This window comes from Cherax quadricarinatus, chromosome 33, assembly GCF_038502225.1.
Source record: "Cherax quadricarinatus isolate ZL_2023a chromosome 33, ASM3850222v1, whole genome shotgun sequence".
Taxonomy (NCBI): Eukaryota; Metazoa; Arthropoda; class Malacostraca; order Decapoda; family Parastacidae; genus Cherax; species Cherax quadricarinatus.
The window spans coordinates 31,164,618-31,178,104 of NC_091324.1; the positions used below are offsets into that span (position 1 = coordinate 31,164,618).

General features: G+C 42.9%; 1 protein-coding gene across 5 annotated transcripts in view; it reads right to left on the reverse strand.

Annotated features, from left to right (window-relative positions):
* Positions 1-13,487, reverse strand: part of LOC128693860 (adenomatous polyposis coli protein-like) — a 551,448-nt gene that overhangs the window by 426,025 nt on the left and 111,936 nt on the right. Inside the window, exon 1 of one of the 5 annotated variants that reach the window (XM_070091004.1) lies at positions 2,080-2,871. The exons of the other annotated variants lie outside the window; for them this stretch is intronic. The gene's annotated coding sequence lies outside the window, so the exon portion shown is untranslated. Of the gene's footprint in view, positions 1-2,079; positions 2,872-13,487 lie in introns of those variants that run through there. 5 annotated transcript variants of the gene reach the window in all.

Below are 13,487 nucleotides of genomic sequence, written 5' to 3' on the forward strand. Positions count from 1 at the left end.
TATATGTATACGTCAGTATACATATACCTTTGTATATACGTCAGTTCCATGGGTCACCGCCTCAGCGGAGGGGGTGACCCCTGGAACTGACGTATATATTTGATACCTTCGATATAAATTTAATGACTTTTATGAACGTAAACCTTTGTAGGCTTGCAGTTTGCTGGCAAAAACTGCCTGGTCGATCAGGCAGTCAACAAGGAGATTTGGTCTTAGACCGGAGCGTGAGACCAAAAACTCATTGATCCTTCTGTAACACAACAATTAAAACTAACAGTAGTAGTAGCAACATAAATATTCCTCATAAAAACACCAGAAAAGTTGTAAAACAATATTTACAATAACTAACCGCAATATTGTTACACAAAAATTTCTGAACTACAACTGTACGTGCAAATAACTTTTTAAATGTTCCCAAAGTGCGGAAACGTGAAAAAAAAATCAAGTCACAACATACGTAACACAACAATACATTAGAAATATTACGAAAAAACAGCAACAGGTATTCGACATCGTACAACCCTAAGAGGCTATGTAAACTCTAGAAGACACAGTGGGAATAATGGAGAATATTGTTCATGTGGATACAGAAGGCAGACGTATACAAGGCTTCAGGCTGGGTAAGGTGACTAGTGAACAGACTGTAGATGTAGTCCAACAAGTAGCTATTAAACATCAATCCTGGTAAGTACAAAGTAATGAAAATAAAGGGAGAGAGAGAACAACGATTGTACACGCATCGTACAATGAGAAATCTGGGATCTCAAGGAGCACATATACTGCCTTCATAGCTTCTGTTGAATATCCAACTTTGGGTTACCTAAAAACTGCTTTTACAAATAAAAAAAAATATTTATGGCTTTATGCACATTTTTCAATGCCATCCCCTAGTGTGTGGCGTCAGCGTGAACCTGCACCTAAATAATCATGTAAAGGAACTCAAAGGTCTGCGTCGAGACTGCTACCGGAACTAAAGAGGCTTGACAATGATAGACATAAGGAACTCTAATAACACCAGAAAGGAGGAGGACCAGGAGAAACATGATCATGACAATATACTCATGGAACTAGTGAATATATTTTTACTTACTGTAAACAGTGGGAAACACTAAACCAGTAGGGATCATACAGTACCTGAGGAATAAATGGCAGATTCGATTTAAGAAAAGGGAAGGTAATGCCAGTACCGTGGATCAAGAGCCCCCTCACCGGCATAAAAAAGTGGAGAAGGGTAGAAAGCCTGTGAAAGATGCGGAAGAAAAATCATGAACTAATCACAATTATTATTATTACACTCACGGGAGAAGCGCTAAATCCGTTGGGGTCATACAGCTCCTGGGAGAACGGAAGGCACTCAGATTTGATAAACGAGAGGTTGGGGCCAAAATTCTTTGATCAAGAGACCCTCCCCCTCCCCATCCTTGCTCACCAGCTCATTGAGCATCATACTCCAGGCTAAACATAGTTATGAAACTATCATAATCTGGAACTTATACTGCAGAGACCAACAGTTAGGTCCGGTGGCCACTGCAAGTGGCCTGCGAGGTCACCGGACCTGTTTGCGACTTTTCTTTCGGGGTACGTGAAGAGCACAATTTACGTACCACCACTACCTGCAACCCTGGAGGAGATGAAAATTTCGATCACTGAAGCAGTTAGCATAACACCAGATATGCTGCAGAGCGTCTGGACCGAACTGGACTATCGAGTCGATGTTTGCCGAGCAACCAGAGGGGCGCACATCGAGTGCCTTTAATGCTACCATACACCACATGAAACTGAATGAAATCCCGCATCTGAAGCTACTAACTGTGAAAGAACATTACAATAGAGTTACATATTATACCTGTTTGAAATCAGGAAGTGTTTTTGTGGACACCCTGTATCATAATATTCACGGTAAAGCACTAAACCAGAAAGTCATACACCACCTGGAGAATGGATTTCAATTATAATAGCCTTGATCACAGAAAATGGTGGAGAGAGTTCCACTTCCTTGGATCAAGAATCCGTCACCAGGATAAAGGCACTACTAGCTACTGAAGAGTGAACATGGAGTATACAGTATAAGACGCTTACGTGGTGATGAAAGTGATGCACTCCATCTTTGACCACCTGTCAGGGATCGTTGCTCACAAAACCAGCAGGACGGCACGGGACCACACTGGGGAAGGGGTCAATCTTGTGCAACACGATGGGGTCACATACAGGGCTCCTTGCTGGTTCCTTCTGCCAGGTGATGTAAATCTGAGATACACACTCGCAGTCTCGAGTATTCCTGGATGCTGCGCAACCTAGGCAAAGTGCAGCTTCAATCTTATTTTAGACTCTCTCCACTCTGTGATTCAAATTGCTTATTCCTTAGTTGCCATAATCCCATGACGTGAATTTTCCACTGGCTCCGACGTGCTGCCAGAAAACACCAAATTGCAACGAATAATAATTTACATATTCATTTACGGCCTCGTGTAACGTCACATTTCTGGCTTGAACTTTACAGCGATACAATCATGAAAACGAGAAAGAAAGGAGTTTTATGTAAGTTTTAAATTTTTCTTAACCAGACAGTGGGCTTATGGTGCATAGAGCAGCGCACTGGTTCTGCCCATGAGTCAGCCACAAGGTTACTCACTACCACACTCAAACTCAGTCATTATAACAGTCACTGACAAAACACGTGGTGCGCCTTCCTGGCGAGGTAAACAAACAGGTTCCACGTGGGAGAGCCGTCACTGCAGGATGGAGTGCCTGGGGCAGCAGTGTGCGAGTACGCGTGCGTAAGTGCCAACAGGAGTGGCAGGTGGTGCCTACTGCTGGTGCAGGAGGTGGTAGCCAAGAGTAGCACCAGCAACGTCCTGCCTCACTGAGACAAGTGTGGCGAGTGTGCGCGAGACACACACTCACCCAGCCAGCGCCGCCATTATTGCTATATGTCGCCACCTTCACCCTAAGCTAGGCTTACACTTCTTTTATTATACACTTCTTACACTACTGTTATACTTAACTCCTTAAATGACACACTCCATACATATTGTGATCAGTGTCATCAGTCTCAATAAATACTTTAGCTGAATATCTTGAAATACAAATAAACATCACGTATTTCCCAGTTTGACAGAACTGAGAGGTAAGAACTTCAAAGCAAAAATGTCTGTGTCCATTCCTGTCAAGGTTTTATGATCAGGGTCAAGCAGCAGTCGGATTCTGTGGGCCTAGGCCGGCAGGGAATACACCAGCTGGCGGAGCTGGGGTAAGGGAGTGTGGGGGAGCCTGGAAGGGGAAATCGATAGAAAGCGAACCTGCACCCCAGCTCCAGCCGGCGACCCCCCCCCCCCCCAACATACACAGCTCACCCTCCTGTGGGTGGTGGGCGCCTGAGCATTGAAGGCTCAACAGGGGCAAAAATAACACCCCTCGAGGAAAAGAAGGGGTACCAGGCACTGCAGAAGAGGTGTTTGTTCCTCTGGGGATATGGGAAGGGAACCAAACACCGCAGGTGCAGGGGGGGGGGGTGGATTATGTCACCCTGGGAGAGAGGGGGAGACCAGACACTGCAGGTGCAGGGGAAGTGGATTATGTCACCCTGGGAGGGAGGGGGTAGACCAGACACTGCAAGTGCAGAGGAGGGAGATTATAACACTGATATCACCATTTAACTTTCACCTTCACCAACTACCTCATTTAGATGATCCGAAGCAGTTCTTGTCTCTGTATCACATACTGTTAACTTTCCTACCAACCAACACATTACTTCCCATATAACCAGATAGAAATATAACGAGAGGTCCCACTATAACCAAGTCCCGCTTGTAACCAATCAATCAACACAGAATCCCAGAACACTTAAGAGCTATAGAAGTATGGTTCTGAGGTACTTATAAAAATTGCAGAATTTATGCATTCTGCATGCATGTTATTCCTTATTACGTTACACTTGCTCCAGTAGCTGACACCGTTCGGGCTGCTTGTCAAAAATGAAAAATCCTTCGATGCCCATTGTTACTTAACAGGGAATTTATAATTTAAGCATTCTATTTGGTATCAAAATATTCAGAAAACTAACACTAACTCTGGCAAAAAAAAAAAACAATCCCACCCTTCACAGGTGGTGACCGATCACTCCTATAAAACTTGACAACAGGTGACCACTCCAAAGCTTCACAACATATGACCACGCCTCCAAAACTTCATAACAAGCGACTACTCCTACAAGCTTCAAAGCAGTTAACTATTGTTACAAAGCTTCATAACAGGAGACCAACAATTCAATCTTGTACAGCAGGTGAGATGACTTACCTGAGCCCGTGATGTCCGGTCATCAATAATTTGCTCACACATTTTTTTTTTATAATTTCCAATAGTTGTAGCACTTATTGCATTCTTTTCTCAGATCATTCATTAGTCAGCCACTCAATGAAATTCTGTTTTAGTATTCCTTTATCTCAAAGGTTCTCTGGAGGTCTCGTCTGCTCCAGGTTTTCCAGAGAACCTGTCACCCAGGCTGCGGCCCGAGCGCCAGGGATGTCTCAATGGATCAAAGTTTTTGGGAGTTGAGTCTCTCATACAAGCGAGAACATCGGACCTAGACTCCTGCTGCAGCAACACCTCTGCTACTTCCTACTAGCTCACTGTGAGTGGGGAAAGTAGCAGACGAGTTCGTTGTGTCTGAGATGTCTCGCACCATCGTATACACTGGACTGAAGATACTTAACCCCAAGACGACGTGCTGCACCCCCGCCACAGGATGACTACGATGATAGTAGTTGTTACACCACTTGTGCTGAAGGCTTGCCAGACCCTTGCCACAAGGCTGCTCCAGTCACAGTGCTGCATTCAATACCCCACTAAGACCAAAGACGATTCGCTGGGAATTTGCCATAGGGCTACCCCCGCCGTAGCATTGTAAACACCCCATTTATACTGTGAGGGGTCACTAGTGACGGGTCGTTCCATACGAATTTATCATCAGCCTCTGTTTTAAGATGACTGACCACCAGCTACTAATGCTGAGGAAAGACCTAACGAGTTTTGGTCTGCAGGTCCTAACTTGCCATTTTTACTGAAGAAACTGAGTTAATATTTTCCACGCAATAACTCTTGAGTGCCTCTTCTGACTAGCAGCAAATTTCCAATGCTAATATTTTACTGCATTAGAAACTGTGCATTATTCCTCATGTGGGAAAAAGTCACTTTGTACAGTTCATGTCATGTATTAGAGGAAACGTTTCGCCACGTGTAGATTAGGACTGAAGAAACTACACGTGGCGAAACGTTTCCTCTAATAAATGCCCTGAATTGTACATAAGTGTCTTTTTCCACATTTTTTTCGGCATCACCAGACCATTTTTCACTATTCTTCTTGCAGACATTGGCGTAAAGGGGACCGGGGTTATGCAATACGGAGATTCGTTTCTCGGATCACCCATCTACCGAAATACATTTAATTTTAACTGATCTTCCACCTTAGATGTTCATGAGCCAGAAAGGAAACACTCAGCCATCCTGCCAATGCAAAAAAGGTTTAACAGCATCCGTTTCATTCGCATCACATAATTACTGATTAACCATAATATTTAATTGGTGATAATTCTAAGAGTCAAAATGTATAAAAATTTTTTTTTTTTGTATATATTTTTACTAGGATTGTGACATGTTCTAATTTTTATATTAGGACCATTGTAAAGGTATGATTAGACTGAGATGAGTAACCACAAGTGAAAAGTATTAGATATACTCACGAAATTTCCAGAATTCTGGCCAATCACAAGTTCAGTGGCCTGAGTTTTTCCCACCTACAAGACAGGACGTTGAGATATTTTATCGCTCAGAGACGACAGAGATAATAAACACAAGAAACTTGTAATTTGGTGCTGTGCATTTAACCTCATTCCCAGTTAGTGCGGAATTTAGGCCAAAGTCAAGTGTTGTGCATCCTGTCAGTGTGAGGATCAAGGAAGGTGTCGCGAAGACGACAAATATCAGAATCTACGACTATTGACAGCGAGATGAACAACTTACCTACACCTAATTTAACACAATTTTAAGAATTCACACCATCGCAAGAGGAAGGAATTCAGTGATCATCATCCTGAAGCTTAAATATCAAGAATTTGTATACAGCTATGGTGGTATTAACTGGGTATTAACAGGGCGGTATTAACTGGTCATTTTAAGTTTGTGCACATTTCATTTATGTGCAAAATATTTTTGTAATTATAGTCTATATGGGCACATCAAATATATTTACCTATTTGATCATGCTATAGTGTTTGAATATATTCCCTCTGAGCTAATTAAAATTTAAAAGCCTAATCTATTTAAATCTAATTGATTACACCTAAAATTTCCAGGAAATTGCTCAGTGAACGATGCGAGCGCCATTTAAAATCCCTTTGCTTCGCAAATTAAATACAGTCTGTACCTGTCGTGCAAATAGACTAGCACGGAGGCCGTGTTGATGGTGCTTACGTTGCATGTCAACTTCCTTTCTCACCTGGGGAACAGGTGAGAACAGTGCCACCTGTTCTTGTAGACAAGTTGGGCGCCAGGAGGGCTGCACTCCATAGTACATAGTACTGAGAGTGCAGGAGTGCACTCCAGGGTACATAGTACTGAGATAATGTAGGGTTGTAGTCCAGGGTACATAATACTGAGATAATGTAGGGCTGTAGTCCAGGGTACATAATACTGAGATAATGTAGGGCTGTAGTCCAGGGTACATAATACTGAGATAATGTAGGGCTGTAGTCCAGGGTACATAATACTGAGATAATGTAGGGCTGTAGTCCAGGGTACATAATACTGAGATAATGTAGGGCTGTAGTCCAGGGTACATAATACTGAGATAATGTAGGGCTGTAGTCCAGGGTACATAATACTGAGATAATGTAGGGCTGTAGTCCAGGGTACATAATACTGAGATAATGTAGGGCTGTAGTCCAGGGTACATAATACTGAGATAATGTAGGGCTGTAGTCCAGGGTACATAATACTGAGATAATGTAGGGCTGTAGTCCAGGGTACATAATACTGAGATAATGTAGGGCTGTAGTCCAGGGTACATAATACTGAGAGAGTGCAATACAGAGAAGTACCATGTTTCAATTAGAATGAAAACTCCGAAACGGGAGGACATCACAGACATAGCATCATCAGGGTGTTAACAAGAAGTCTGTCATCAAACCGGGCTGCGATAACACAATACTTGAAACCGGTCGCAGGTATGCCACAGATAACTCGATTTGTTTAAATAACTCATTAGTAAATTTGTTTAAATAACTCATTACCAATGTATTTCGCGTAGATAAAAGAGCATTTCGGCCCAATTCGTAGACTTACAGCACATGTTTCTAATCTTTCTACTGCCCACAAGACGGTGCACAATAAACAGCCCACCTCACCTGGAGGTTACCTCGAGGCTATTCCGGGGATCAACGCCCCCGCGGCCCGGTCCATGCACTGTTCTTCAAGATATAGCCTGAAGCTCCAACTTTACAGCAAAAAAAAAAAAAAAGTTGCTGTTGCCCCATACAAATATTCATAGCGGATGGCAGACTGATTAGCGGATGGCAGACTGAACTCTCTACCACTGCTTGTTCGGAATAACCCACACGAGTTTAGCTCTTCAAATAATAATAATAATAATAATAATAATAATAATAATAATAATAATAATAATAATAATAATAATAATAATAATCGCTTGTAGGAAGCATAAAATACAAACCTTGTGATGTAAATAATTTAGAAAAACCGAGGACAAACCGAATCCAAACACAGACCACACAGGTGAAGGAAGCGCCACCTATTTCGCACTAATAATAATAATAATAATATCTTTATTTACTATAAGTGCATGTACATGGTACACAGACCATAGCTGACATCAACGACATACTACTGTATAGAAAGCCCCTTGTTATGCTGAGCATTTCGGGCAAATTAGGGCAGTTTTGTCACAGGATGCGACCCACACCAGTCGACTAACACCCAGGTACCCACTTTAAACTGATGGGCGAACAGGGACAGGGACAGCTGCTGCTCTGAAGTCTCTCTCTACTTCTACAACTCTTCCACTAATGAAACAAAATATGGTAGATAATATCCAAGGGAGTTTACGTAGCACCGCCCATAAAGACTAAATAAAGCGTGACATACGTATGCGAACCTAAACGCCACAGAAAGATACAGAAATGTTTTCTTGCTTGTCTTCTGGCACATCTAGAGTTAAAACGACACAAGTGCAACTAATGTGACATTTATTGTGGCAACGTTTCGCTCTCCAGGAGCTTTATCAAGCTTGATAAAGCTCCTGGAGAGCGAAACGTTGTCACAATAAATGTCACATTAGTTGCACTTGTTTCCTTTTACTTTACATATTGTCGGTAATTCTACCAACTTTATTACACATCTAGAATTGTTTTGATAAGGTAAAAAAACTATAACCTCAGAGCATGTTAGGACCTGGAAGCCAGCATACCTCACTGAGGCTGTACATTATAAGCTCAGTAGCAAAGCTTAGGATATATATATACACTGGAATGACCCGACGTAACAGCTGCAGGGGATAACCTGGGTTCCTCATTTCTTCCAAGATAACTAAGGTCATTAATTATATAAAAAAAATGGTACACGTTTAGCCGATTCTTTACCACGAACAATGAAGGATGTTCAGGATTCCAGAGTGAACTTTGTTGCACGTGTTCACATTTCTCCCTCCCCGTCACTGTGACATTTCTAGAATTATTATTATTATTATTATTATTATTATTATTATTATTATTATTATATTAAAAGCGATCAAAAAACGGAGAACAACTAAAGTCATCTTTATCCTATTCTAAAAAAAATAATTACATAAACGACAATATAACAAACTTAAGTAATGTAACGTAGAAGAGATAGAATTTAGTAATTCGTCATAGATAAAAGTTGTTAAAAAAAGAGACACGGCTTACCTGGAGGTTACCTGGAGGTTACCTGGAGGTTATTCCGGGGATCAACGCCCCCGCGGCCCGGTCCATGACCAGGCCTCCCGATGGATCAGGGCCTGATCAACTAGGCTGTTACTGCTGGCCGCACGCAGTCCAACGTACGAGCCACAGCCCGGCTGATCCGGCACTGACTTTAGGTATCTGTCCAGCTCTCTCTTGAAGGCAGCCAGGGGTTTATTGGCAATTCCCCTAATGCTTGATGGGAGGCTGTTGAACAGTTTTGGGCCCCGGACACTTATGGTGTTTTCTCTTAGTGTACCAATGGCGCCCCTACTTTTTATTGGGGGCATTTTGCATCGCCTGCCCAGTCTTTTACTTTCGTAGGGAGTGATTTCTGTGTGCAGATTTGGGACCATTCCTTCCAAGATTTTCCAAGTGTAGATTATGATATATATCTCCCTCCTGCGTTCCAACGAGTACAAGTCAAGTGCTTCCAAGCGTTCCCAGTAGTTAAGGTGCTTGACAGAACTTATACGTGCAGTAAAGGATCTCTGTACACTCTCTAGATCTGCGATTTCACCTGCTTTGAATGGAGATGTTAATGTACAGCAGTATTCCAGCCTAGAGAGAACAAGTGATTTGAAAAGGATCATCATGGGCTTGGCATCTCTCGTTTTGAACGTTCTCATTATCCATCCTATAATTTTCTTTGCACGTGCGATTGTGGCACTGTTGTGATCCTTGAAAGTGAGATCCTCAGACATTACTACTCCCAGGTCCCTTACATTATTTTTCCGCTCTAGTGTATGGCCGGAGTCAGTAGTATACTCTGTTCTAGTTATTATCTCCTCCAGTTTTCCATAACGGAGTAGTTGGAATTTGTCCTCATTGAACATCATATTGTTTACCGTTGCCCACTGGAAAACTTTGTTTATATCTTCTTGGAGGTTAACCGCGTCCTCAGCAGATGACAGCCTCATGCAGATCCTAGTATCATCCGCAAAGGATGATACGGTGCTGTGGTGTATATCTCTGTCTATGTCTGATACGAGGATAAGGAATAAGATGGGGGCGAGTACTGTGCCTTGTGGAACAGAGCTCTTCACTATGGCAGCCTCCGATTTAACTCTGTTGACCACTACTCTTTGTGTTCGATTTGTTAGGAAGTTGAAGATCCATTTCCCCACTTTCCCAGTTATTCCTTTAGCACGTATTTTATGGGCTATTACGCCATGATCGCATTTGTCAAATGCTTTTGCAAAGTCTGTGTATATTACATATGCATTCTGATTTTCTTCCAGTGCATCCAAGGCCATGTCATAGTGATCCAGTAGTTGCGAGAGGCAGGAGCGACCTGCCCTGAACCCATGTTGCCCTGGATTGTGCAGATTTTAGGAATCCAGGTGATTTGCAATCCTGCTTCTTAGCACTCTTTCAAAGATTTTTATGATGTGGGACGTCAGAGCTATTGGTCTATAGTTCTTAGCTAATGTTTTGCTGCCACCATTATGGAGTGGGGCTATATCCGTTGTTTTAAGTGACTGAAATTTCACCCATGTCCAAGCTCCTCCTCCATAGTGTACTTAGGGCACGCGAGAGGGGTTTCTTGCAGTTCTTAATGAAAACAGAGTTCCAAGAGTCTGGGCCGGGGGCTGAGTGCATAAGCATGTTGTCAATGGCTTTTTCGAAATCTATCGGAGTTAGGGTAATGTCGGAAATCTGGCATACATTTATGGAGTTTTGAGGCTCATTGATGAAGAAATCATTTGGGTCGTCGATCCTCAGACCGATTAGTGGTTCACTAAACACAAAGTCGTACTGGGATTTCAATATTTCACTCATTTCCTTGTTGTCATCTGTGTAAGTCCCATCCTGTCTGAGTAAGGGCCCGATACTAGATGTGGTATTTGCCTTGTTTCTGGCATATGAAAAGAAATATTTTGAATTTCTTTCAATTTCACTAATAGCTTTAAGCTCCTCCTGCCTCTCCTGGTTCCTGTATGAGTCATTGGAGCAAAGCTTTAAATTCATTAACTAGACATATGTAATTAACATTTTAGCCATTAACAGGCGTGCAAGGGCACACTACAAATGTTTACCCCGGGTAAACAAAACGCTTTAAGGTGATACACACCAGTTAATGGTGGCCAGACATTTGATACTGTAGCCCACAAGAGAATGTTGGACTCCTTCGTCCGTGTTCTAAGACGGTGGGATGGATCACCGGTCTTGTTCCACGGCACGAGATCCAGCCCACGAACGAGGAAGGTGTCTCTACGCCCATCGCAGCGCACCTTTGATGAGTTTCGAGAGTTTTGCTGCTCTCGGAGCCCGGCCATGGGCCAGGCTCGTTTGGTGCTAGCCTAGTCAACCAGGCTGTTGCTGCTGGAGGCCCGCTGCCCCACATATCCATCACAGCCTGGTTGATCTGACAGCAACGATCACCTACGGTTTCGTATATCTTGACTACTCCACCAAACTAGAACATCCCGGGATAATGGGGAGACAGCTGGATCAAGGATTATCATTATTATATTCATGGGGACCTGCTAAACTTGTCTGGGGAATGGGAGAAATGGGGGCAATTAGATATGATCCGAGGATATACAGGGAGGGGGGGTAGTTTGAATTCCTCGGATCAAGAGCCCTTCACGAGCATCAAGGTACTTCCCTGAAGGTCGAGATCAAGAAATACCTACAGGAAAGGAGAGAGAGTTATGGCCCTGGAATATCTGTATGGAAGAGCGTGACGAGTGGTGTCCAACAAACATACGTCTGGGACTCGTACTTTCCCTGATATACGTACATGTCAGACGAGACAGAGTGGTATCCATGTTTGCAGCCAAAAAAAAAAAAATGAGAATACCGGAGAAGTTAGAGAAATGCTAAAAAAAAAAGACTTCGATGGACTGCATTACCAGGTAAGTTAGGTAACCATTGGAATTCCAACCCAGCTAGTACAAGGTCATTTAAAGTCAAAATGAGACTAAACAAAACTAGAGGATACGAGAACTAGGGAAGATATGACCACTGCGCACAAAATATTCAGAACGCTCGATAGAGCATGGGTAAATTAATTGAAAGGAGACCAAGGCAACATATCTGTAATATTCCTGTAATTTATTTCCAAAGTTTTTCTGCCCTAAGAGCCTGGCTTGAGACAAGTTTTTCACTGTTACAGATAGAAGCCAAACACAACAATGAATTATAAGAATGTCTGGATGCACTTCATCATTCTGAGGCAGGTCAGGAAGTGGAACGACCTGAACCAGCAAGTGGGTGAGGAAGATGCCTTGCATTGTTCCAAGGCGTACAAGGCGAGCAGTTTACTGTCACCGTTCGTGAACCATCTAGAAATATAGCGAGGCGTCAGAACATCGACCCCCCGCTACCACAACTGAGCACACCAATCCACAAAGTCAGAAGTCAGAGCCTCGACCACCCACCAGTACACCAACCCACGCACCTCTAGCGCAACAATCGCCCTGTCTACTTCAAGCTGAGACGGCTTTAAGAGAGAGAGGCAGGTGTCGCTGTGCCGGTGAAAACACCTGCACAGATACAAAAAGAATTATAAATATCCGAATATAGCACAGAAAGTAACAATTCAGTCGATCTTTAGGAGGGCAAATTTATTGGAAACCATTACAAGTGGGCACCCACGTGTTGTGCACAGTACGAATTACAGCCATTACAAAAAAAAAGTTATATATACTACTGCTCTGTGTTTTCCATTTCCCACACACAGTGAAAGAATGTGAGAGAACTGTTGCTTTAAAAGATAAAAATGTTCCACATACTGGCCTAGAAATGTCGCAAGTAATGTATTAGATGATACTGCCAAGAACTATTAACTGTTACAAAGACTGTGCTAGAAATGCTGGAAGAACTATGATAGCAATATTGAAAGAACCGTGCTAGAAATGTAAAAAAAAAAGATATAAATGTTGTTATAAACTGTGATAACAACGTTGTCACGACTTCGCCTGCAGATGCTCTCCCATGAAGCAGACCACACACACACACACACACACACACACACACACACACACACACACACACACACACACACACACACACACACACACACACAGGTTAAAGGAAATCGGTCTGACAACACTGGAGGACAGGAGGGTCAGGGGAGACATGATAACGACATACAAAATACTACGTGGAATAGACAAGGTGGACAGAGACAGGATGTTCCAGAGATGGGACACAGAAACAAGGGGTCACAATTGGAAGCTGAAGACTCGGATGAGTCAAAGGGATGTTAGGAAGTATTTCTTCAGTCATAGAGTAGTTAAGAAGTGGAATAGTCTGGCAAGCGATGTGGTGGAGGCAGGAACTATACATAGTTTTAAGACGAGGTATGATAAAGCTCATGGAGCAGGGGGAGAGAGGACCTAGTAGCGGTCGGTGAAGAGGTGGGGCCAGGAGCTGAGTCTTGACCCCTGCAACCACAATTAGGTGAGTACAAAGCTCATGGAGCAGGGAGAGACAGGACTTAGTAGCAAACAGTGAAGAGGCGGGGGCCAGGAGCTATGAATCGAC